The sequence below is a fragment of the Haliotis asinina genome, chromosome 9 (genome assembly GCF_037392515.1).
Source record: "Haliotis asinina isolate JCU_RB_2024 chromosome 9, JCU_Hal_asi_v2, whole genome shotgun sequence".
NCBI lineage: Eukaryota > Metazoa > Mollusca > Gastropoda > Lepetellida > Haliotidae > Haliotis > Haliotis asinina.
Genome location: NC_090288.1, coordinates 24,121,250 through 24,144,404, shown reverse-complemented (window position 1 = coordinate 24,144,404; position 23,155 = coordinate 24,121,250). Strand labels below are relative to the sequence as shown.

At 40.3% G+C, this 23,155-nt stretch overlaps 1 protein-coding gene across 2 annotated transcripts in view; it reads left to right on the top strand.

Moving 5' to 3' along the window:
- Window positions 1-6,309: 6,309 nt before the first annotated feature.
- The window catches only part of LOC137296217 (ras-related protein Rab-7L1-like), a 142,924-nt gene continuing 126,078 nt past the window's right edge, over window positions 6,310-23,155 (top strand). The window contains exons 1-2 of one of the 2 annotated variants that reach the window (XM_067827956.1): window positions 6,438-6,463; window positions 11,870-12,035. The gene's annotated coding sequence lies outside the window, so the exon portion shown is untranslated. Of the gene's footprint in view, window positions 6,464-11,869; window positions 12,036-23,155 lie in introns of both variants that reach the window. The other variant, XM_067827955.1, reaches the window with a different exon arrangement.

Sequence of the window (23,155 nt, the reverse complement as noted above, 5' to 3'; positions counted from 1 at the left end):
AGCAAGAAGTTGGATAGCTGAAGAATGAGTACTATAGTTATCCCATAACAAGTTATACAGCTCTCATCTTACTCCTTGACCATGAGTGGAAACGTTCTATGAGCTATGAGTTGAATGAAATCTTACTGGCCTGTGATCACCCAACCTCTGCCCCAACCTTGATAGCAGCACCTGTCAGTCATCTCTGTGCTGGTGTTGCATGCTTCCACGATCATGTGACGACCTGTGCTTGTCATGGTGTGTTTTTTCACTGATAAGTTCGGTTATTCTTTCATGAAGATGGGTAGAGACATTGCTGCAACTGTAACAACAACTTTTCTGAGGCGATATGTGTGTGGATTGTTTGAGATGCGGTGAGTGGTTGCATCGATGTACTTTTTATATGAACCTGAATGATGAGGCCTTTTCAGAGTATCGGTGAGGTGCTAGTCAGCGTTTAGCAGACAGACATCGATTTCATTGATCACATTTCGTGGATGATTTCAACATCAATGTTTCAATGTTTCATGCTGTGGTAAGAATATGCATGCAACAGAAAGGCAGCTACAACTCCAAAATCCAAAAATGGGCCAATGAAAATGGCTGTAAGTTCTCAAAATTCAAAACAAACTGTATTCACTTCCGCTGTAATTACAAACCACACAAGGATCCAGACCTATCACAGGTGTAGAAGAGGCCAAATTCCTGGGAATCACATTCGATCGTCACTTGACATTCTTACCACACAAAATATTTGAAAACAAAGTGCTTGAAGGCCCTTGAAGTACTAAACGTCGTTTCAAATACAGAATGGGGAGGTGATCAGACTACCCTCCTTCACCAGTACAGATCACTGGTTCTAACTAAACTAGATTCCGACCCCATTGTCTATGGTGAAGCCATCAAGAGCAGTCTAGAAAATGTGGATTCCACCATCAAGGCCTTAGGCTCTGCCTTGGAGCCCTTAGGAGCTCTACGTTCGACAGTATATATGCGGAGGCTAATGAACCCTCCCTCGAAGAACGATGTTTTAAACTTGCACAGCAATATATCACTAAACAGCGTTCAAATGAGCCCAATCCAGCACACAACTGTGTTTTCAACCCTCAAAATGAAAACCTATTTTCTAAAGTGCCAGGCCTGGTTCCACCACCACTTGGAATCAGAGTTCAACCACACATATCTGCATCTTAAAGTGATCTGGATATCATAGCATCTTACCAGATTATATCTTCGCCATCCGGCAGATTGTGAAGCCACTGATCAATCTTACCCTCACCAAACTAAAAAAGTCAGCAAAAAAACCCTCTGGTGTTCCAACATGAATACAACCAGTTACGTTCCAAGTATAACACCCACAATTGATGAGCAAGTTGCAAGTGCTACAGTCATTGGATCCAAGACTGTCTCATCTAGAATTCCAGACAACAGTTCCTTCTGCCAAGGCAAAAGCTATCTTTACAGCTTTGACCTATCTAAAACACCAGACCCACCTGAAAGACTTAATCGTGTTTACAGATTCATTATACTGCCTTCAAGATCTGCAAAATGTTACTTAAGTCACCCTACCATCATGGACATATTAGAACTTTATAACGATCTTTCTACAGGCCAATGTGACATCATCCTCTGCTGGCTGCCGGGTCAAGTCAACAAAGCACACAAAGGCCGACAAACCCTAATCTCCACTGCTGATCCCGGTTTAGTGGCTTCAAAATCACAATCAAAAGTTATACTTGTTATCTCATGCAAAAAAGGTTATACCTACTTGGGTTGTCAATCAAGACGTTATGAAGTATATTTATGATCGTATTGGCCACAACCGTTTTACTCGTGACTATCTGCTGAAAACGGAGGGTGATGGACCTCCCACGTGTATCTCCTGCAATGAGATGTTCACCATCAAGCATATTTTGCTGGACTGAGTGGACTTTTCAACTGCAAGGAACTCCCACTGTGTTGCAAGAAATCTGAAAGATCTGTTTTCCCGGGCACCTTGTCGTAGGTTTCCTGAGAGAAGTTGACCTATATCACAGATTGTAGTTTCATAAGGAGGATAACAAATTGCTTGCTTTTGTATTCGATGCTATGACATCTTCTCTTTTTAAATGGTGGTAAAATGAAAACAAAACTCTTAAAATGTTAATTGCTGCAAACTTGATCTCATCACCAATATGCCGATGTGACGTAAAACCCAACTCAACCCAACAAATAGTGGAACCGGAATGGCCAACACAAATACAGGCAGTAAATCCATATACATAAAGTGTGTACAATGGCATGATCAAAGTTCATCAATTGATAGCATCACATAAATAATACAAGAACAAAAAAGCAACTGTTCAAGTTTCATTATAGATTAAATCAGAGCTAGAAAATAGAGGATAAAGGAAACTATTTGTCTGAAAAATTATCAAAGTTATTGTTCCTTCTGGATATGAATTTTTCAACAATACAGACGTCTTTCAAAATGTTTAAGAAGTTATAAACTTTTGGAATTATTTCCTTCAAACTGCAGGTATATATGTGTCTTTTAGCAGAAAAGATTACATGATTTTGCAAAGGCTTGTTCCCCAATATTTCAAACCAAACCAAAGTCTTTGGGTTTTTCTCAAATTTCTGAATGATTTGGATTAACCAGTTTTCTAGTTTTTTTCCAGCAGGGCTAGGTTCCTTTACATTCTCAATATTCTTTGTTCGGCTGATGATCCTTGTACTAGAGCTCTGCACCTTCTGGAGCTTTGATACAGACTGTTGCAATAGTGTGATCGTGACTGGACTAAAGACCGTACAAGGACACATGTGGCTTCTCTGGGAGCATTAGTCAAGTATGACTAATGTTGCGAAGATGGTGAGAACAGCTTCTGCAAGTGTTAGTAACCTGGCTCTCCATTTGAAGATCAGGGTCAGTCACAACACCTTGGTTTTAGACAGCAGAAGAGAACAGTATGTTGACAAAACCAATCAATATGTCTCTGTCTCCACAAGGATGTGTCTTCTGTTTTTGTCCAGAAATTATTGCTTCTGTTTTTCCATCATCCATCTTCAATGTGTTGCAAGTCAGTCATGCCTTGATGGTACTAGTACACTCTATATGGGAGAGAGCGTTTTGGGAGTCTCTGACAGCAAATGTTCTCAAAAGTAGCATGACGTCTGCGTAGCCGTGATAATTTGCACATTGCGTGTCGATAGAATCACCAAGAGCAGTGGTGTACAACATTAACAAGAGAGGTCCAAGCACAGACCCTTGGGGTACACCGAAAGATAGGGATTCTCTTTGAGAAGTCACATTAGATGTCTTTATTGTTTGACATATATCAGAGAGATAAGATGTGAACCACTTGAGGGCTCCACTGGTTATTCTAAACTGATATTCAAGTTGGTGCATGTATCAATGTTGAATGGTCGATTGTATCAAAGGACGCCGACAAATCTTATAGCGAAAGGAGACAAACTTGGCCATTATCTCGTGCATTCTGAAGTTCATTCACAATACATAACAGATGTTTCCTCACTGTGGGAAGCTCTGTGTGCAGAGGCGGTGGGGTAGCCTAGTGGTTAAAGCGTTCGCTCGTCATGCCCAAGACCCGGGTTCGTTGATATATGTAGAGTTGATATTTGCTCAAACCTGAAAACGTAACTTCTGTCAAATGTCCATCATCACCAGTATTATGTAGCCAGTGCTTTTATGAAAACTATTTTATAATATTGTATTTACCTTATGCTTGGGACTGGGAATTCATTGCTGAATTCATCTCTTCATCATAGTTTTGTACTTAAAATGATAACATAGAATAGATACCCTTTAATTCATAGACCCGTGAAGGGCCAGGATAGAGTAGGATTTTAGCAACCTATACTTGCCATAAAAGGTGACTATGCTTGTCGTAAGAGGTGACTAACGGGATCGGGAGGTCAGACTCGCTGACTTGGTTGACACGTCATCGGTTCCCATTTGCGTAGACCGATGCTCAAGTTGTAAATCACTGGATTGTCTGGGCCAGACTCGATTATTTACAGACCGCCTAGACTAGTTTTAAACGATGAATACACTCAGGGGCAAAAGAAGCGATACCACATTAATGAAGTCAAAAAATGGAAGATGACAAAACATAAACTTAAAATCAATCGTGAAGTTTGAAAACAACTAGGTGAGGAGCATGGAATATTAAGCGAGGTCAATAAATGTTTGAGATAATTGCAGAAAACACATAATATTCAAATGTCCTGTATGCGATCACTCTTGTATTCGATCTCAAACCTTCCTTCCCCTTCTCTCTATTTCCTCTCTCAACACACACACACACCACCACCTGTATGCGATCACTCTTGTATTCGATCTCAAACCTTCCTTCCCCTTCTCTCTATTTCCTCTCTCAACACACACACACACCACCACCACCATAAAGGCTCAACATCCTGCACCCAGCGACGTGACATATGCTCTCCTTTGCGTCGATGTACTCGTTGCCTGCCTTCACTTCTGTTCAGGAGTATCTGCTCTCATCAGTAGGGTCTCGGATACCATGCTGACGAAGTCTCCTGGACACCGCCCCCCTTCCCAGTCCATGCTGATGACGTCACAGTGATGAATCGGTTGCGCAAATGCAGGGTATGCAAGTATGTGTGTGCTGCTGGGATCGTGATCCGAGGTCTGCTACTCTTGTGCCTGTCCTGTGCCGTCTGTTGGAAGCCTGCAACAACCGAAGATCCTGGTGACGTGATTGTGGGTGACACAAAGCAGGATCATGCCAACTGCCTTTTCTCTCTCCTCTGCCGATAATCTCGGCATGGTCCCAAATGCAATCGTAAAATGTCAATGTCGACAAACATTTTCATGTGTTTTTACACCGAATACTGTCACGTGTGTCATGCGTGCACGTGCACGAAACGATCGTGAATAAATTCACTTTTCTGGCTTTTCATTTTAGAAGTGCATCATTGTGTCATTGAGTCAATTTTGCTGCGTTCGGGTGAATGTTTCTAGCCATAAATCCTCAAAATATCGAAATCCAAACACAAATTATAATTTTTGAAAGTTTGGCATCGGGTTCTTTTTTTTAGCCACTGAGGGTAGTGTGTGTCATTGATCAAGGAACCAATATCATATTTTGAGAAAGTACTGGCAATACATCTATGCATATAGGCAGGAAAACAGGATGATGCCTTTTCTTGCAAAGCTCCTCCCTCCTTCTGGAAAACTTTAGATTTTGAGGAATTACATCAAATGCGAGTGGCAGACTTCCTTTGTCTATTGTCAGATATTTAAATCAGGGATAAAAACTTCTTTCACACATTCGTTTAATTTTTAGAAGGGAAACATGCTTTTAGTGGAAACGTATTTGCAAGAAATGGTGATAGTTTTATGACTTAAAAAATTGTTAGGGTGTAATTGAGGTGTGTGAAAAATATCGCCGATCTGTTCTGATCCGCCATTGAAATGCTACACGCCTTTGTTTGAGTATTTCTAGTTATTTCCTCAAAAACATCTTTCACATACACCTTTAATTCTTATGAGGGGAATATACTAACAGGTGAAATGTGTTTGCAAGTAAGTAATCGAGTCGAGTGTGGACCAGACAATCCAGTGATCAACAACATGAGCATCGATCTGCGCAGTTGGGAACCGATGACATGTGTCAGCCAAGTCAGCGAGCCTGACCACCCGATCCCGTTAGTCGCCTTTTATGGCAACCATAGGTTGCTGAATGCCTATTCTACCCCGTGACCTTCACGGGTCCCACATGCAGTAAGATATGTGAATTAATTATTAATGTAAACAAAAATGTTTCCATGTAGAGTTTTTAAAAAGGACAGCTGATAATCGCGATACTTTTGCGCTCTTTAACATTTCTTGTGAGGGAAGGCCGCGGTGTATCATTTATTCTTTCACTCATTCACATATTTACTTCATTTTCTCTCTTTCTTTCATTCATTCATCCACATTTAATTTGTGCTGGGAACAAACCGAGTCACTGTATGCGTTGGAGCATGAGGAGGCACATGTTAATTGGTACAAATGGTAAAGAAAGCAAGCGAGTGACCTATCCCTGTTGTAGATTATCCCTGTTTTTTTCTTTAAATTGTCACTTTAGGACCAAAATTGCGTGTGCGTGCGTGCGCGCGCGTGTGTGTATGCGCAAGTGTTATTTCGGTTGCACATGCATAGTAGTGTCCCACCCAGCACAGTTAAGAGTTGTGGCAGGGGGATTCGGCAGCGTTCGGATTGATTTGAGAACGGTACTTATCGATGCGAGGCGCAAACTGTGCTCCGTCTCTTCATACGGCAAGTTGTCGACGCATTGAGTGTGAAACCAGCCTATAAAACGCGGACAGGAATGACATGTGGTGGAACGCCTGCTGGTCCTGTAACTGGGGTACTGTCTACGGCGACATCATGTAACGTACATTCATTGTCACACGATATGGGCAATTTCACGTGACAGTCAAGTGATCATGTGATCCACAAGCTCTTCCTGCAAAGGTAAGTAAAGGATATTAATGGAATAGGTTGGTGTAACAGGACTGACTCGTGAGAGACTCGGGACTCCATTCAGTAAATTTGACAAACAGTGAAACACTTCCACCAGGTTTATGACCTGAGTGGAAAAAAAACAAACAAAAAAGACCAAAGCCAGCGGTTCTGCAACAACAACAACATATGTTTATTGGAGTCTGCAGATAATTGTATCTATGACGGGCTGTATTTCAAAACAGGAAGTGTGTTTTGATTTGGATTTTATTTATTTCTTTGTTGTGTTGCGCCGCCCCCAAATATTTTCAGGCAATATAAGGGCTGTCTGTAAATAAACAACTTTAAACCAGCCAATGTGGTAAGAGTTCCATACCCCAACCCCCATCAAAATCCAAAATTACAAACTGAACCTAATGTAGCCGTCGCGGCTCTCGGCTAAACCTAATGTTAAGTGTGGCTCCCTCTTGTGAATGTTAAATTAAAATGGCATATATCCTGGTGTTAAATGGTTTTTGAGGCTACAAAATATTTGTTTTGTATCATAATTATTTCATGAACAATTATAAAGCATGTCAGAAACTTACTAAAGACAAATTTGTCATGCATTAAACACAGGGCATCCTCCCAAGTATTTAAAATCTATGTGTGACAATCTGCCTCAATGCTGTGGGTGAGATTAGGTTTATGCCACACTCAGCAATATTCCAGCTATAAAGTTTTATCTGCAAACAATCGAGTCTGGACTATGTAAAGAATCTCACCGAGTGTGTATGAAATTCATCACCTGAGTGCTTTTATCAAATAGTGTTGATAAATTTCACATCAATAGACACTGGGCTGAGATTCTATTTTCAATGAGATGTACATCTCTGAACACTGTTCTGCCATATGAGACATATGCAGTGATGTCATAGCATTGTGATGTCATCAAGTTCATGACATAGCATTGTCAGGGCGCTGTACAAGATCTACTGTCAGAAATATAACCCCTAGGAGATACAGTGCGAGCTTACACAAGCAATATCTCCGGAGGAACAGTTTTGGATGATAAATAATAAACAAAACCTGGTGATGAAAATCATGTCTAATAAATTACCAACCGTATTATCAGCACGTGCAATCTGAAAACAGATTCACCCAAACCTTTGAATGTATCCCTACACTATTGGGGTAATGCTGGTTTTTCTGAGCATTGTCATTTGCAGAAGCCCTAGGTCAAACTCCCTTATCCCTCTTATATGGATGGAATATGCATTAAAAAGACAAAACAGAATCATAAATATTATTGTAAGTTCAAACAACTTACTCCCTGTCAGATCATAGAACAAGATTTATGACATTAATTGCCCGTCATTGAGGAGTTGGCGAACCATTATCATTTGGAGAGGCCTGCTCAATTCTGATAACTAGAGGGCTGTTTCATGATAATTCCATCAACTACTATCTGTTTATCATTGTCAGATTTAGTCAGTATGAACAGAACAAATGTTTTGATTTTTGAAAAGGGAAGTACTTTTTCTGGCCATTGTTTAAAGGTCACATGCATCCCAAAAATCAAACATAATTAAAGCACAATTATCACTTATTCATGGCATATGACATACATTGCTGCTTGTAAAACAACAAATAAAATTACAAGCATACAATGGCGATTCAAAAGTGCAGTATTTTGTACTTGAGCTTACTTCCCTCGAAACGAAGTCCTCGGGAGACCACACCCAGTCATAGCAGGTGGATGAGCACTCAAGTGTAACAACAGCTTCTGACTGGCTGGTTCATTTGCTGATACTCTGAGGACTGAGTCTCAAGAAAGTAAGATTCTTTATGGATAACAACTTCTTTTATTGTACTTGATCAAAATCATACACTAGAAGAGGTTTTTATCCATAAAGAATGTATATAGAGGTGTTGGGTTTTGTAAGTACATGGGTTTTGTAAGTACTGAATATGCATTCGATCCAATCAAAAATCATCTGAGTAGAGATGGTGAACTACTGTGTGGCTGGAAACTGTCATTCGTCCAAATACAAAGCAGGACTGAAAAGAGTTTGCACCAGTTTCCATCAGATCTAGTCATCCAAGAAATATACCTACAGTATATACCCTAAGGGTTTTCTTATGACGTGGTTACCATAACGTAATATTTCGGCAAGCTGACATCCTTGACGCATTTACAGTCCGTTTGATTCCATTTGAGACCGATGAATTGCTCACTAACACAAAATCTAATAATTGCAACAAAACCAAATTTTGCACAGCCACATGAAATCGACAGACCAACTCTGATGATGTGTCTCATAATTTGGGACACCCGAATAAAAAAGATCATCATTTTCTTGTCACCTTTCGCTACTTTGTACGAGTGGGGCATTTGCTGGTAGAACAGCCAGGTAATCAAAAAGCATGTGTTGTGAAGATGGGGTCCTCTCAAAAGACCTCAAAATTTGGTTTTGTTGCAATTATTAGATTTTGTGTTAGTGAGCAGGTCATCGGTCTCAAATGGAATCAAACAGACTGTACTTACTGTCTTGGCATGCTGCATGTGCATCACTCGGAATCGATTGTACAGAAAATAGCATTGAGAATCATTTGTTTACAAACCTTTTTGAGGTACAAGTTCAAAAGGTATACATGAATGTCACCTTAGTGATTTGGTAAGCTCTGTTCTGATTGGTCAGTTGAAAAGGTTAACAGACATGACCTCCTACTCTGTATAAGAAATATAATAAGTAATATTGAGCCTAATTATAAATTATTACTATGAATTTTTATCATCCAATTCAAAACTAATTTTTTGGGCTATCATGGTCCAGATATTGTAATTTATGATTCTTTAAATAAAATTGATGACTGTACTTTCAACAATTAAATTTGTAAATTTTTTACTTACCTTACCATAGGTCTATAGCATATTACCTCAAGCTTCGCTTAACAGGAGATCTGATGGAGATGAATTGCATTCAAACTTGAATGGCTACCTCGCAATCACGATGTCAGGATATGGAAGTATCTGGATCTCCCCACTGCGCATGCGCACCGATTCCTCGAAAACTTCACTTTTACTTCAAGCGTCGTCTGAGACAGACGGGTTTGGATTGCTAGTAATTTTCTCGATTGAATAAAGTTGTAACTTTTTAACTTTTAAGTTAATCAACTGTCGGACATCCCTTTATCTCTTTTGGGAATGCCTGCTCTTCTGGGGACGTGTCAGAGGCCAGAGCCGTCGCAGGCGCCATGTCTGGTGCAGCGCCTGCTCCGACAACTATTCAGCTTTCGGTGCCTATGCCTATGCCTATGCCTATGCCTATGCCAATACCTATGCCTGCGCCGATGCCTTCCACCAAGACAGGGGGTTGGATGGACGTGACGAGGTCGGATGCCCTTGCTCATCCAGAAGTGCAGAGGATTCTCAGGGTGTTACTGGTACCTACCCCCGGGTTGACGCCAGGTGCATCTAATGCGGCACCATTGATTGGATCAACTCAGCTTGGCTCAGACTTGGTAGCTTAGGTACAGAGCAGAGATAATGGTCGTGCGCCAGTGCCAGTGCTTAGTGGCGCGTCCCAAGCCAGACCTGCTGTAAGCAGACCGTCGTCTGGATCGGAGGTGTTTGCATTTGGTAACGCCAACAATGTGCCTTGCGATAGGAGACGTTCAGAGGGGACTGGTGGTAGGAGATCGCGATCTAGGAGCCCTTGCAGTAGTTTGTCGAGTGCCTGCAGATGCTGACGCTCAACGTCTAGATCGCCGAAGCCCCGGGGTAGATCTGGCTATCGTAGGTCTACATCAGGATCGCCGCGTCCTAGGCAGTCATGCTTCGGGAGATGTACGCCGGAGCGTAAGTCTACTGTGTCATGGACAGCAGACAAGGAACAGTGCTTTTCCCCTGACTACGAGGAGGATCCAACACAGCTTGATGATGATGAGGGATCCTACCTGCCCATATCTGCTGTTTTCGATTGAATTGCCAATAGGCTCCCGGGTATGAACGATGACAAAGCTATTAGGATTGAGCCGGAACTGTTCATCCCGCCTCACCCGATGGTAGTGGATGCTATTTCTTCGCTCAATGAGGATTTTGCCAAGTTGTCGCTAAATGCAACCATAAGGGCGCCTAAGATTAAAAAACAAGATATAAGATTCATGGCTTGGCCTTTGCTGATTCAGGTGCAGGACTGGACGAGGCTATCAAAAGGCTATCCTCGTCGACGTCTTACAAGGTGCAGGTTTCCCATCTGTGTGCTTGGTCCATTTGCAAAGAATGTTAAAAGCCAAGGTTTATTCATCGCAAGCGGCAAAGATTATCACCAGGGCGCTTAGACCTTCCACGAGATCACTTTATGATGATAAGTGGACTACCTATGAGAGTTTTTGTGCCCAGAAGTCACAGGACCCTCTCACATCATCGCCCCAGTTTTTACGATACTTGTGCTGCTCGAAGAAACTCAGAAGAAGCACAGTTAGCACCTATTTGTCAGCATTAAACATGGCACTGGCTGTGAGGGGTGACAGAAGGGTCTCTAAGATCCTGGAATTGGTGGCGATGCTGAAAGCATTAAGCTGGAGGACCAGATATTGAAGTTCCGCCCTCCAGCTTGGGATTTGAATGTTGTACTCCAACATTTGAGAGGTTGTCCGTATGAACCCTTGGAAACGACGTCTTTTGACCTGCTTACTAGGAAAACGGTTTCCTTACTGGCCTTAGCTACGACAGCTTGGGTCAGTGAGATACATGCCTTGGATGTGACTAGAGTCCGCTTTGAACAGACTGGACAAGGTGTAGCACACCTAGGACTCATGTGGGATTTCCTGGCAAAGAACCACCTGCCAGGTCAGCCGGACAGGTTGTTTTCTATCCCACCGATTTCATCAATAGTCGGGCTGGAGGATAGAGCAGAACTATTACTGTGTCCAGTTGTACATTGAAGCTGTACATTAGGAAGTCTGCACCGCGTCGAGGTACTAGGAAGAGGTTGTTCCTACCAGTCTCAACGTCAGCTAAACGGGAAGTTAACAGAAACACCATAGCGCTTTAGTTGAGGCAAACTATTCTAGCGGCGTATGATGCTCAGAGTCTCCCTCACCTGACAGCTAATCACCCTCATGAGATCTGGGCATTAGCGTCAACCATGGCCCTGCACAGGAATTGTTCAGTTCTCGATATCATGGCTGGTTGTTTCTGGAAGTCGTCAACGATCTTCGCTAGTCATTACCTATGTGATTTATCAGTAGCAGACATGGAGGGACTGCAATCTTTTGGACCATTAGTAGTTGCACAGCAACTTACTCATCTGGTTGCCCTTTAAGGTATGTTGTCTCTTACCTTGGTCTATAGGGGTCTTGTACTTTCATGAGATAAGATACTGTACCCCTCCAGTGGTTAGTACGTGACCTGCTACTCTGATTCTGTTCCAGTTCCCGTTTTTGATGATGAGGTGGTGGTAGATGCGTCCCACAAGAGAATCAGTAGTGGTCCATCTACCCCGAGGCATATGTGGGAGTTATTACACACTGGAGCTCCTCGGGAATCTGTCAACTCCGTCCAGACTGTTGTATCCATATGCTATAGACCTATGGTAAGGTAAGTGAAAAATTTATTAAAATCTAAATATTTTAGATATTTAAATTCTGACCTTACCATTGGGCGGTAACTCCCTCCCAACGCTGGATGCTCCTCCCCACTTCGGATTCTTCGGACCGGGAAGTAAAAGTGAAGTTTTCGAGGAATCGGCACGTATGCGCAGTGGGGAGATCCAGATACTTCCGTATCCTGACGTCATGATTGCGAGGTAGCCATTCAAGTTTGAATGCAATTCATCTCTGTTTTTCTCTCTTAATTTAATCAGAATTAATTATGCTAACTATGTGGTGTTACAGGTGTTCACTGCAAGTTAGAATTGAATTTCATCTGAATACTAGTCAAAAACATAAAACTGTGACATAGAGTACTTCATTTTCTTGCTAATTTGAGACAGTGCTTATCATTGTGACTTCTTAAAAGTTGTCAAAATAGATCTTGTGCTATCATTGTCTCTACTTCCACAACACAAGCATGTCATCTCACTAATGTAGTCTATATACAGGCTCTTGTTGGCAACAATTTCAATATTGATAGATGTTTTTTCCTTAGCTGGGGCATTTCTTACAAGTATGGACTGCAAAGTGTCACACTATCGTTAATTATTATTGTGCTTTTTAAATTAAATCAGTCATATATTGTAAATGTGATGTTTTAATGAAGCATTTACTGGAAAATGTGTTCTTTCTGGAGACAATGATTACGGATGGACGAACGGACGGACAGGCGGATGAGGCTTCGACTATATGCCACTGCATTACATGCAAGGGCATATAGTCAACGCCTCGCCTGTCTGTCCATCCGTCCATCCGTCCATCCGTAATCATTTTGTTTCCAGAGCATAACTCAAAAACTGTTCAATATATTTAGACCAATCTTCATAGATATAATAATCTCAACCTGTGGTTGTGCCTTTTGCTATTTACAGAGTTCTGGCATTTTATTTTTTTTGTTTTTCCAAATTACATTTTGGTGTTAGGCTTATGGTGGGGTGGACTTCGTTTCTGGAGCAGAACTAAAAAATTCAGTATATTTTTCTGCAAAACTTGGTAGATATATTAATCAGAAGCTACAGAGGTGCCTTTTGCTATGTACAGGTTTTTTGTGATTTATTATTTTCTCGTTTTCCATGGAAACGTTTCGGATTTAGAGGTGTGTTTCGTTTCCAGAGCACATCTCAAAAACTTTGTAATATCTGTCAGTAAAACTTGTTAGATGTGTGTGGCAGACCCGAAAGTGGTGCCTTTTGCTATTTACAGGTTTTTGTGATTTATCATTTTTTTCGGTTTCCATGGAAACGTTTTGGACTTACTCTGAAAATGGAGGGATGGGCTTTGTTTCCAGAGCACAACTCAAAAACTTCTTAATGTCTTTCCGCAAAACTTTGCACACATGTAATGCAGACCCTAAAGTGGTGCCTTTTGCTATTTACAGATACTTGTGATTGATCATTTTCCCATTTTCCATGGAAATGTTTTGGAGAACAACTAGAAAACTTTGTAATATCTTTCAGCGAAACTTGCAGATGTGTGAGACAGACCACAGTGTGGTGCCTTTTGCTACTTAAAAAGTTTTGTCATTTTTATTTTTCCCGCTTTCCATGGAAACAATTCAGAAAACAATTGGTCTCAAAATGGAGGGATGGGCTTCGTTTCTGGAACGAAAACTCGAAAACTATTTCATATCTTTCAACAGATGTTGCCAGATGTATGAGACAGATCTTGAAGTGGTGCCTTTTGCTGTTTACAGATATATGGCATTTATATTTTTCATGACTTACACGAAGTCAAACTTAGTCTAAATAGACATCAAGTAGCCGTCAGATGATTTGTCTTTTCAAATATGTGGGGGCCATGGGGATATGTTATCTACTGATGACTCTTGTTCAGGCTCATTACTGTTGCCACTCATATTCCCAATGCCAAATGTTTTAATTATGCTGTAATATGGTTGAAAACTGTGTAGCCATATGTCCTAACACTAGCATCTCGCTCGACTTCTCACAACTGCCTATGGATCACATAACCTCGCCTGGCTGTCACATGACTGTCACATGACCCATACTTTCATTCTAAATACAACTCAATGCTTGAACTGACACTTACAGTAATTAGTAAGAACCTTTGACTGATTACATCAAAATGTATGTGCCCTTGTATAAACAAAACAAACTATTACTCTTATTCATCTGAAATACTGATAATAACTCTTGTAATACAGATTGAGGTTAAATTCATCACCTTAAATGTACATTCGAATTAATTTCATGTATTTATCAGCATAAGAAATCATTTCACTTTAAAGACAATATTATACTTTCACTGTATCTTTGTGTCTTAGTCTAGCAATCAGAGAATAACTTACTTACCTTTCACGGTTGTACCACCATTGTATCTGACAAAATATGCATAACACAGCTTCCCTTTATATATTAAACTTTAACGAGTCAAACACAACAGGAGTACATCTTCCGTTCCTGAAACATAATCACAAATAAACTGAAATGTTAATTATGTCACTTGAGCAAATGTAATTTAGATGGCACTGTACCATTGCTGTGAATACTTTTGACCTGTTTTGTGTTATTTTAACAGTGAATGATTGATATTGAAGATGTTAACTTCGATATATATCAGTCAGAACCTGAAGTGGTGCCTTTTGCTTTGTACAGGTTTTTGTGATTTATTATTTTCTCGGTTTCAATGGAAACATTTCGGACTTAGTCTCAAAATGGAGGGATGGGCTTCGTTCCCAGAGCACAATGGGAAAACCATTTCATATCTGTCAAAAGATCTTGGCAGATATATGAGACAGATCTTGAAATTGTGACTTTGCTGTTTACAGATATATGGCGTTTATACTTTTCATGAATTCCATGGAAACAATTCAAACTTAGTCTAAAAAAACAATGAGTAACTCTCAGATTATTTGTCCTTTCAAACATGTGGGGGCCAGGGGGATATGTCATCTTCTCATGACTCTTGTTATTGTTTGTCAGGAATGTACATCACAGGAGTGTCACATATTTCTTCTTGTAAATCACTTGTACATCACTGGGTAAATCACTAGCTTGTCACTCTTAAATCACTGGGAACTTCACAAGGTATATCACTTTCATTTCATTTGTACATCAATGACTACATCACTGACTGGTCACTTGTATGTCTGTTGTATGTTACTTATACAGCACTTGGTACGTCACAGGCATGTCACTTGTACATCAAAGGGTACATCACTGGCACATCACTTGTACATGACTCGGTACTTGTACATCACTGGGTTCATCGCTGGCATGTCACTTGTACATCACTGGGTGCATCACTGACACATTCACTTGTACATGACTCGGTACATCAGTGGCATGTCACTTGTACATCACTGGGTTCATCACTGGGTTCATCACTGGTGTGTCACTTGTACATGATTGGGTATATCACTGGCGTGTCGCTCTTACATCACTGGGTTCATAACTGGCATGTCACTTGTACATCACTGGGTTCATCACTGGCATGTCACTTGCACATCACTGGGTTCATCACTGGCATGTCACTTGTACATCACTATGCCACATCACTGGCATGTCACTTGTACATCACTGGGTACATCACTTGTACATCACTGGGTTCATCACTGGGTTCATAACTGGCTTGTCATTTGTACATCACTGGGTACATCACTATCACATCACTTGTACATCGCTGGGTTCATCGCTTGCATGTCACTTGTACATCACTGGGTACATCAGTGGCACATCACTTGTACATCACTGGGTTCATCACTGGCACATCACTTGTACATCACTGGGTTCATCGCTTGCATGTCACGTGTACATCACTGGGTTCATCACTGGCTGGTCACTTTTACATCGTTGGCATGTCACTTGTACACCACTTGGTACAACACTGGCACATCACTTGTACATGACTGACTACATTACTGGCATTTCACTCGTACATCACTGGGTTCATCGCTGGCACATCACTTGTACATCACTGGGTACATCAGTGGCACATTACTTGTACATCACTGGGTATATCACTGGCATGTCACTTGTACATCATTGGGTACATCACTGGCATCTCACTTGTGCATCACTGGGTACATCACTGGCATGTCACTTGTACATCACTGGGTTCATAACTGGCATGTCACTTGTACATTACTGGGTACATCACTGGTGCACCACTTGTACATCACTAGGTACATCACTGGCGTATCACTCATTCATCACTGGTATATCACTTGTACATCACTGGCTACATCACGGGCGTGTCAATTGTACATCACTGTGTTCATCGCTGACATGTCACTTGTATTTCACTGGGTACATCAATAGCATGTCACTTGTACATCACTGTTAATTGCTGACATGTCACTTGTACATCATTGGCACATCATCTGTACATCACTGGGTACATCACTTGAATGTCACTTGTACATCACCGACCACATTACTGGCATTTCACTCATACAACACTGGGTTCATCACTGGTACATCACTTGTACATCACTGGAGTGTCACTTGTACATCACTGTGTTCCTCGCTGGCATGTCACTTGTACATTTTGAATTCTGGGTATTATGAAATAATTCCAAATAACATGTGTCACTCTAGAAGTAAACAGGAAACAAAAACAACTGATTTTAGTTACAAGAATAATGTAAACTCACCAACACACAGTTCCATGAAAAGTCAGTGAATCACTAAAATCCCCGGTCTCAAAGAATAAGCTGTAAAACATTATATTACCATGACATGACCATACAAAATTACTTGTTTTGTGCCCAAGCCACCACTCTAGAAGAGACAAGTGTCAAAAAACATCAGAAGTATCAAGTTTGGATGTAAATGGAAACATTCGATGTTAATTTTTATTCAAATTTAAGTGCTGAGAAGGCATCACACGACAATTCAAGATGGCGGCCAAAATGGCAGCCATTTTGATTTTTTGTCAGAAGCAAAAATATGTCATTTAATTTCTACATCCTTTCGCAAGTGAAAATGATGAAAGTGATCAGATTGATAGTAGCAGGGAGCCTATGTAGAGGGGGAGTTGAAACTCCTTGAAAAGCCACTGAACGGTATGTCTCGGGTCATTACGTAACCAGTGTAGCCAATATGGAGGCAGCGTAGTATTTAAGATTGAGCCCGGTTTATTTTCAACAGTTGATTACGTTCGCTGAGTGTTATAACAATTGAAATCCTACATGTAGAACATAGGTTAACTATTTTGTCACTTCAGTTTAAGTCAAATAATTGGTACTAGTGTCCGTATTAGGATAGTAGATTTGTAGTAAAGTTTCAGGTCGTTAAGTTATAGCTCACTGGCTTCTATTCTCGATTCACCGCGAAGATAGACTAAATTGTGCTGATAAAAACTTCTTTCACACATTCGTTTAAGTTTTAGAAGGAGAACATACCTATAGTTGAAATGTATTCGCAAGTAATAGTGACAGTTTTATGGCTTGTTAGGGTGTAATTGAGGTGTGTGAATATATGACATTTCGCCGATCTTCAATTAAAATGCTGTATGTCGCTGTTTGAGTATTCCTAGTTACTTCCTCAAAAACATCTTTCACATACACCTTTAATTCATATGAGGGGAATATACTATCAGGTGAAATGTGTTTACAAGTAATAGTGATAGTTTCATAGTCTAGAAAAGAATGTTAGGGTGTATTTGAGGTGTGTGAAAAATATGACATATCGCCGATCTGATCTGATTCGCCATTGATGCTTGAGGGTTATAGTTCCATAACTTCTTTCTTGTTGATCTTATTATTTGACAAAACTGGAAAGTTGTTTTAAAACGTCATGTGGGAGTTTTACACTTTATTTTTGAAGGCAGTGTGACAGTGTCAGTTAACATTTTGTTAATGTCCATTCCATTCCCCACATGCAATAAGATATCTGAAATAATTATTAATGTAAACAAAAATGTCTCAAAGTAGATTTTTTTAAAGGACACGTTAACACGTGCTCACACGATACTTTTGCGTTCTTTAACATGTTTTGGGAGGGAAGGCCGCGGCGTATCATTTATTCTTTCATTCATGCACATATGTACTTCTTTCATTTATTCTTTTTCTTTCTTTCATTCATTCTTTCATATAATTCTTGCTCTTAATTCTTACACCATAAAAGGCGACTCAGCTTGTCGTAAGAGGCGACTAACGGGATCGGGTGGTCATGCTTGCTGACTTGGTTGACACATGTCATCGGTTCCCAATTGCGCAGATCGATGCTCATGTTGTTGATCACTGGATTGTCTGTTCCAGACTCCATTATTTACAGACCGCCGCCATATAGCTGTAATATTGCTGAATGCGGCGTAAAACTAAACTCACTCACTCACTTAATTCTTACTAAAATTCATCCATTCATTGTAAAATTCCAACTGATACAATAAACTGGCTGAAGTTCTGTTAAACACAACTGAATTTGTGCTAGGAACGAGCCAAGTCACTGTGTGCATTTGAGCATGATGAGGCACATGTTAATTAGTACAAATGGTAAAGAAAGCAAGCGAGTGACCTATCCCTGTTGTAGAGTATCCCTGATAGTAGTAAAACTATCCATGATTAACTTTGAGGTGTTGTTGGGCAGCAAACCAAATGTCATGAAAATGCTCACAGATACCCACCACATAAAATGGCCGTTGTGAAAAAAAACTGATACAACAATCTGAGGGTATTACAGGCCTTTTCCTGAGCCCAAGACATCATACTAACTGATACAGTTAATAGAGAAAACTTCTTTCTCCAGCCAGATTTCTACCTCTCTGCTTAATAAATAAACTCCAACCACAACTGTTGATGCTTTCAGTTCTAACCTGGTAATATTATCTGCTTCGAAGGTGTGACTTGATTTGCCATTAAGCAGTGTGCAGTGTACCTTACCAATGGTGTCTACTTGTCTCAAATAGCTTACAGTCCCTTGTCTGCTTTCCCTGGCATGAGCAGAAGTGTGAATCTGTGTCGACTAAGTGTCTTGTAGTTTTGTTGACTTGACACATCAGTTGATAGCGAGATCTCCAATTCTGTCAGCTGGTCACATACTTCCAAGGTAGTTCCTGATCCCATTCATATTTCAGTCTATTCTTCATCCATAGTTCTTGCAATAGAGATTTGGCAGGCAGAAAGAAAGGTGCAACTAGTCCAAGCGGGTCATACACCGAGTTTATTATGGAAATTATGCATCTTCTCATTGCTGGTCTTGGGTTGATATTAATCTTTACCTTGAATTGGTCAGTTTCAATACACCATCTCATTCCAGGTGCCCTTTCGATTGGTAGACTATTCTGATTCAAATCTAAATCTTTAACTTCTGTTGCCTTTGCTTTCTCAAGGATGTTATCTAACACCTGTCTGCTGTTACTAATCCAATTAGTCATGTGAAATCCACCTTTCTGACATGCTGTGGTCAAGTCCCGCATGAGCTCAACAGCTTCATCATCTGTTGCAGTTGATTTGAAACTGTCATCAACAAAGAAATTTCATCTCTGTCATATTCATTACATTTGGTCTAAAGTTCTTTGCATTTTCTTTGGCTGTTTGGCAAAGCGCAAGGTTTGAACAGTTTGGGGATGAAACAGCTCCAAAAATATGTACTTTCATCAGATACTCTAAGATTTCTTCTTCGATTTGTCTATCAGTCAACCAGAGGAAATGCAATGTATCATTGTTATCTGGATTGACATTCACTTGGTAAATCATGAATTCTGTATCAGAAATAACAGTGATTGATTCTTGTCTGAATAGGAGTAGCTTACCAAAAAGCATGTTACAGAGATCTGGTCCATGTAACAGTTGATCGTTTATTGAAATTCCTTGACACCTGACTGAACAATTGAAAAAGATAATTGCGGCTTTTTCGAATGATATTTTCCATTGTGAACTAAATACCAGACCTTTACATCTGACCAATCCAGTTTCTATAGAGCATAACGTTTTTATCAATAAAGTTTGTCAGTAAATCCTTTGTAGTCTTCATAGTATTGGTAATTCTCCTGAAATTACCTTTTTGAGGAGTTCATTCTTTCCAAAGTTTCTTGTTTGAAGTTTGTCATCTTTATACTAGGACTGTGAAAAATGATAGTGTCCATCTTTCAAAGTAATAGAACTTTTCATGATTCCAATAAACTGTTTGTCTTCTAACACCTCTGACTTTTCATCTGCTTAACTTTCCCTAAAATCATGATTGAAATGGCCTGTTATAACTGTTGATTCAAGTCTGTTCTCACATCATGCATGATTCTGTTGACTGAAAACTGTGTTTTATGGTGAAAATCACTGCTTCCTGTCATGTGACTGCTCACTGTCCACGCAATCAAGGTCTTGACACCATGTGGTCCTTCATCCTCAATGTTGATAGGTTGCTGTGGTTCCATAGCCTGTGAAACTTGATTTCAAGTTCAACTTCAGCATTGACTACAGGTAAGTTAACTTCCTCCAATATCACACCTAGAGACTGGTATATGTTTCTGAGTATAGACCTCAGGTAATTGAATCACAGTATCTTCATTGCCATAAAAGTTGACTATGCTTGTCGTAAGAGGCGACTAACAGGTGGTCATGCTTGCTGACTTGGTTGGCACATGTCAACCATATACCAGTTGCGCAGATCAATGTTCATGCTGTTGATCATTGGATTGTCTGGTCCAGACCCGATTATTTAGAGACCGCTGCCATATGGCTGGAATATTGCTGAGTGTGGCGTAAAACTAAACTCACTCACTCACTTGTAACTTCAAGATTTCACAAATGAAAGCTGTCAAGTTTCATTCGTCATCTTGTGAGTTTTGTGATTTGACACCTTCTCCCTACTACCCTGAGTTTCTTCATGATGTTTTCTATACGGATTGTTCCTGAACGGCCACTGTCAAAGAAAGCACATGTCTCTACACACTCATCCCCATTGTCTACTGTAACTCATACAGTATCCTTCACAATAAGGTAGCATGTATTCTTCCCAAGCGTTCACATGAAAGTCTGTTGGTCCAGTCCAGTCATATGTGCCCATAGTTAAAGGACCACTGATCCAGAGCAATTTAGGTTTCTTGGAAACAGCCAAATTATAAAACCAAGCTGCAACCTGATAAGCACCTGCTCCCACCTGTGCGCCAATACATATTCCAAGGGTATATATTTGACCATGTCACTGACTACGAGAAATATTTAAAAAGATGTACAAAGTTTGGTAACTAGATGATGTCTGCTTAGTTCATGATCAGTCCAACTGTATCTTCCACAGATCAACCTACCGATTTATCTAACACTAACTGTGACAGGTGTAGAGAATGCTTTCAGCCAATGAATAATGTCACTCTTTTCTGATGGTAGTGACACTAAATAAATTAACAGTGACTACCAGGTCATGGTTTTATTATTCCCCCGGCATGTAATGCGGGGGATATAGTCAACGCCTCGTCTGTCCGTATTCATTTTGTTTCCGAAGCTTAACTCAGAAACCATTGAATATTTTTAGACCAAACTTGATAGATATAGTAATCTCAGCCTATGGTTGTGCCTTTTGCTATTTACAGATTTTTGGCATCTATATTTTTTGTGTTTTTCCATGGAACACTTTGGTGTTAGTCTTATGGTGGGGTGGGTTTCATCTCCGGGGCAGAACTCAAAAACTGTTTGCTATGCACAGGTTTTTGTGATTTATTATTTTCTTGGTTTCCATGGAAACGTCTCGGACTTAGTCTCAAAATGGAGGGATGGGCTTTGTTTCTGGAACAGAACTCAAAAACCATGCAATATTTTTCTACAATACTTGGTAGATATATCAGTCTGAACCTATAGTGGTGCCTTTTGCCATTTACAGGTTTTTGTGATTTATCATTTTCTTGGTTTCCATGGAAACGTTTTGGACTTAGTCTCAAAATGGAGGGATGGGCTTCGTTCCCGGAGCACAACGGGAAAACCATTTTCATATCTTTCAACAGATCTTTGCAGATATATGAGACAGATCTTTAAATTGTGACTTTGCTGATTAGAGATATATGGCATTTATAATTTTCATGAATTCCATGGAAACAATTCAAACTTAGTCTAGAAAAACAATGAGTAACTGTTAGATGATTTGTCCTTTCAAATATGTGGAGGCCGGGGGGATATGTCATCTTCTGATGACTCTTGTTAAATTTGCTTTTGTACATGTTTAAGTTCACCTCACTACTATTAAGTCATGAGCAGTTATGGGAGCATCTGGGGCATCAAGTTCAGGTAAGGGATCCACCTGATCAAAATCTACAGGAATTAGCCCAGGCTTTTCATGAGAAATGGCAGAGGATTCCAATAATGCACATTTGGCATTTGATTTCCAGCATGAGGAGGAGGGTTGCAGCAGTTATCCATGCGAGGGGAGGATACACCAAATACTGATGTCACATTACTGTTGGCTTAGGATTGTACAGTGAACGTTTTTTGAGAATGTTCCAACTTTTCAGCAACCCATGCTTGCCATAAAAGGCGACTGTGCTTGTCGTAAGAGGCGACTAACGGGATTGGGTGGTCAGGCTCGCTGACTTGGTTGACACATGTCATCGGTTCCCAATTGCGCAGATCGATGCTCATGTTGTTGATCACTGGATTGTCTGGTCCAGACTCGATTATTTACAGACCGCCGCCATATAGCTGGAATATTGCTGATTGCGGCGTAAAACTAAACTCACTCACTCACTCCATGTTCCAACTTTGTGTACGTTGGATCACAGACATTGTCTGTGTGACCATAATCTTGGACATGATCATTGATTTTTTAGTGCCCCCATATGATCGTCAATAAATTACAGCAGAAAGTAGCAGCAGTGTTAGTATTTGATGGATTGATCAGTTAACAAAATTATAACCATGTGTTTGGTTTCCATGTCATGAATGACCAGTGTGTTGTGTTAAACACAATCTTATAGCATGAAAATGGGTGGTGCTTAATTAATGCTCATGTGTATATATAGAAACTCATTGTTGACATGATGTACTATTGGCCTATAGGTCACATATACATATATATCAATCTGTCTCTGTCTCTGTGGATCGGACAGTTAGTAAATTTAGAATACAATTATTAATTACAGCTCTTTTCCTTGTTGTTTGTTCATTTCACACGTTTTTCT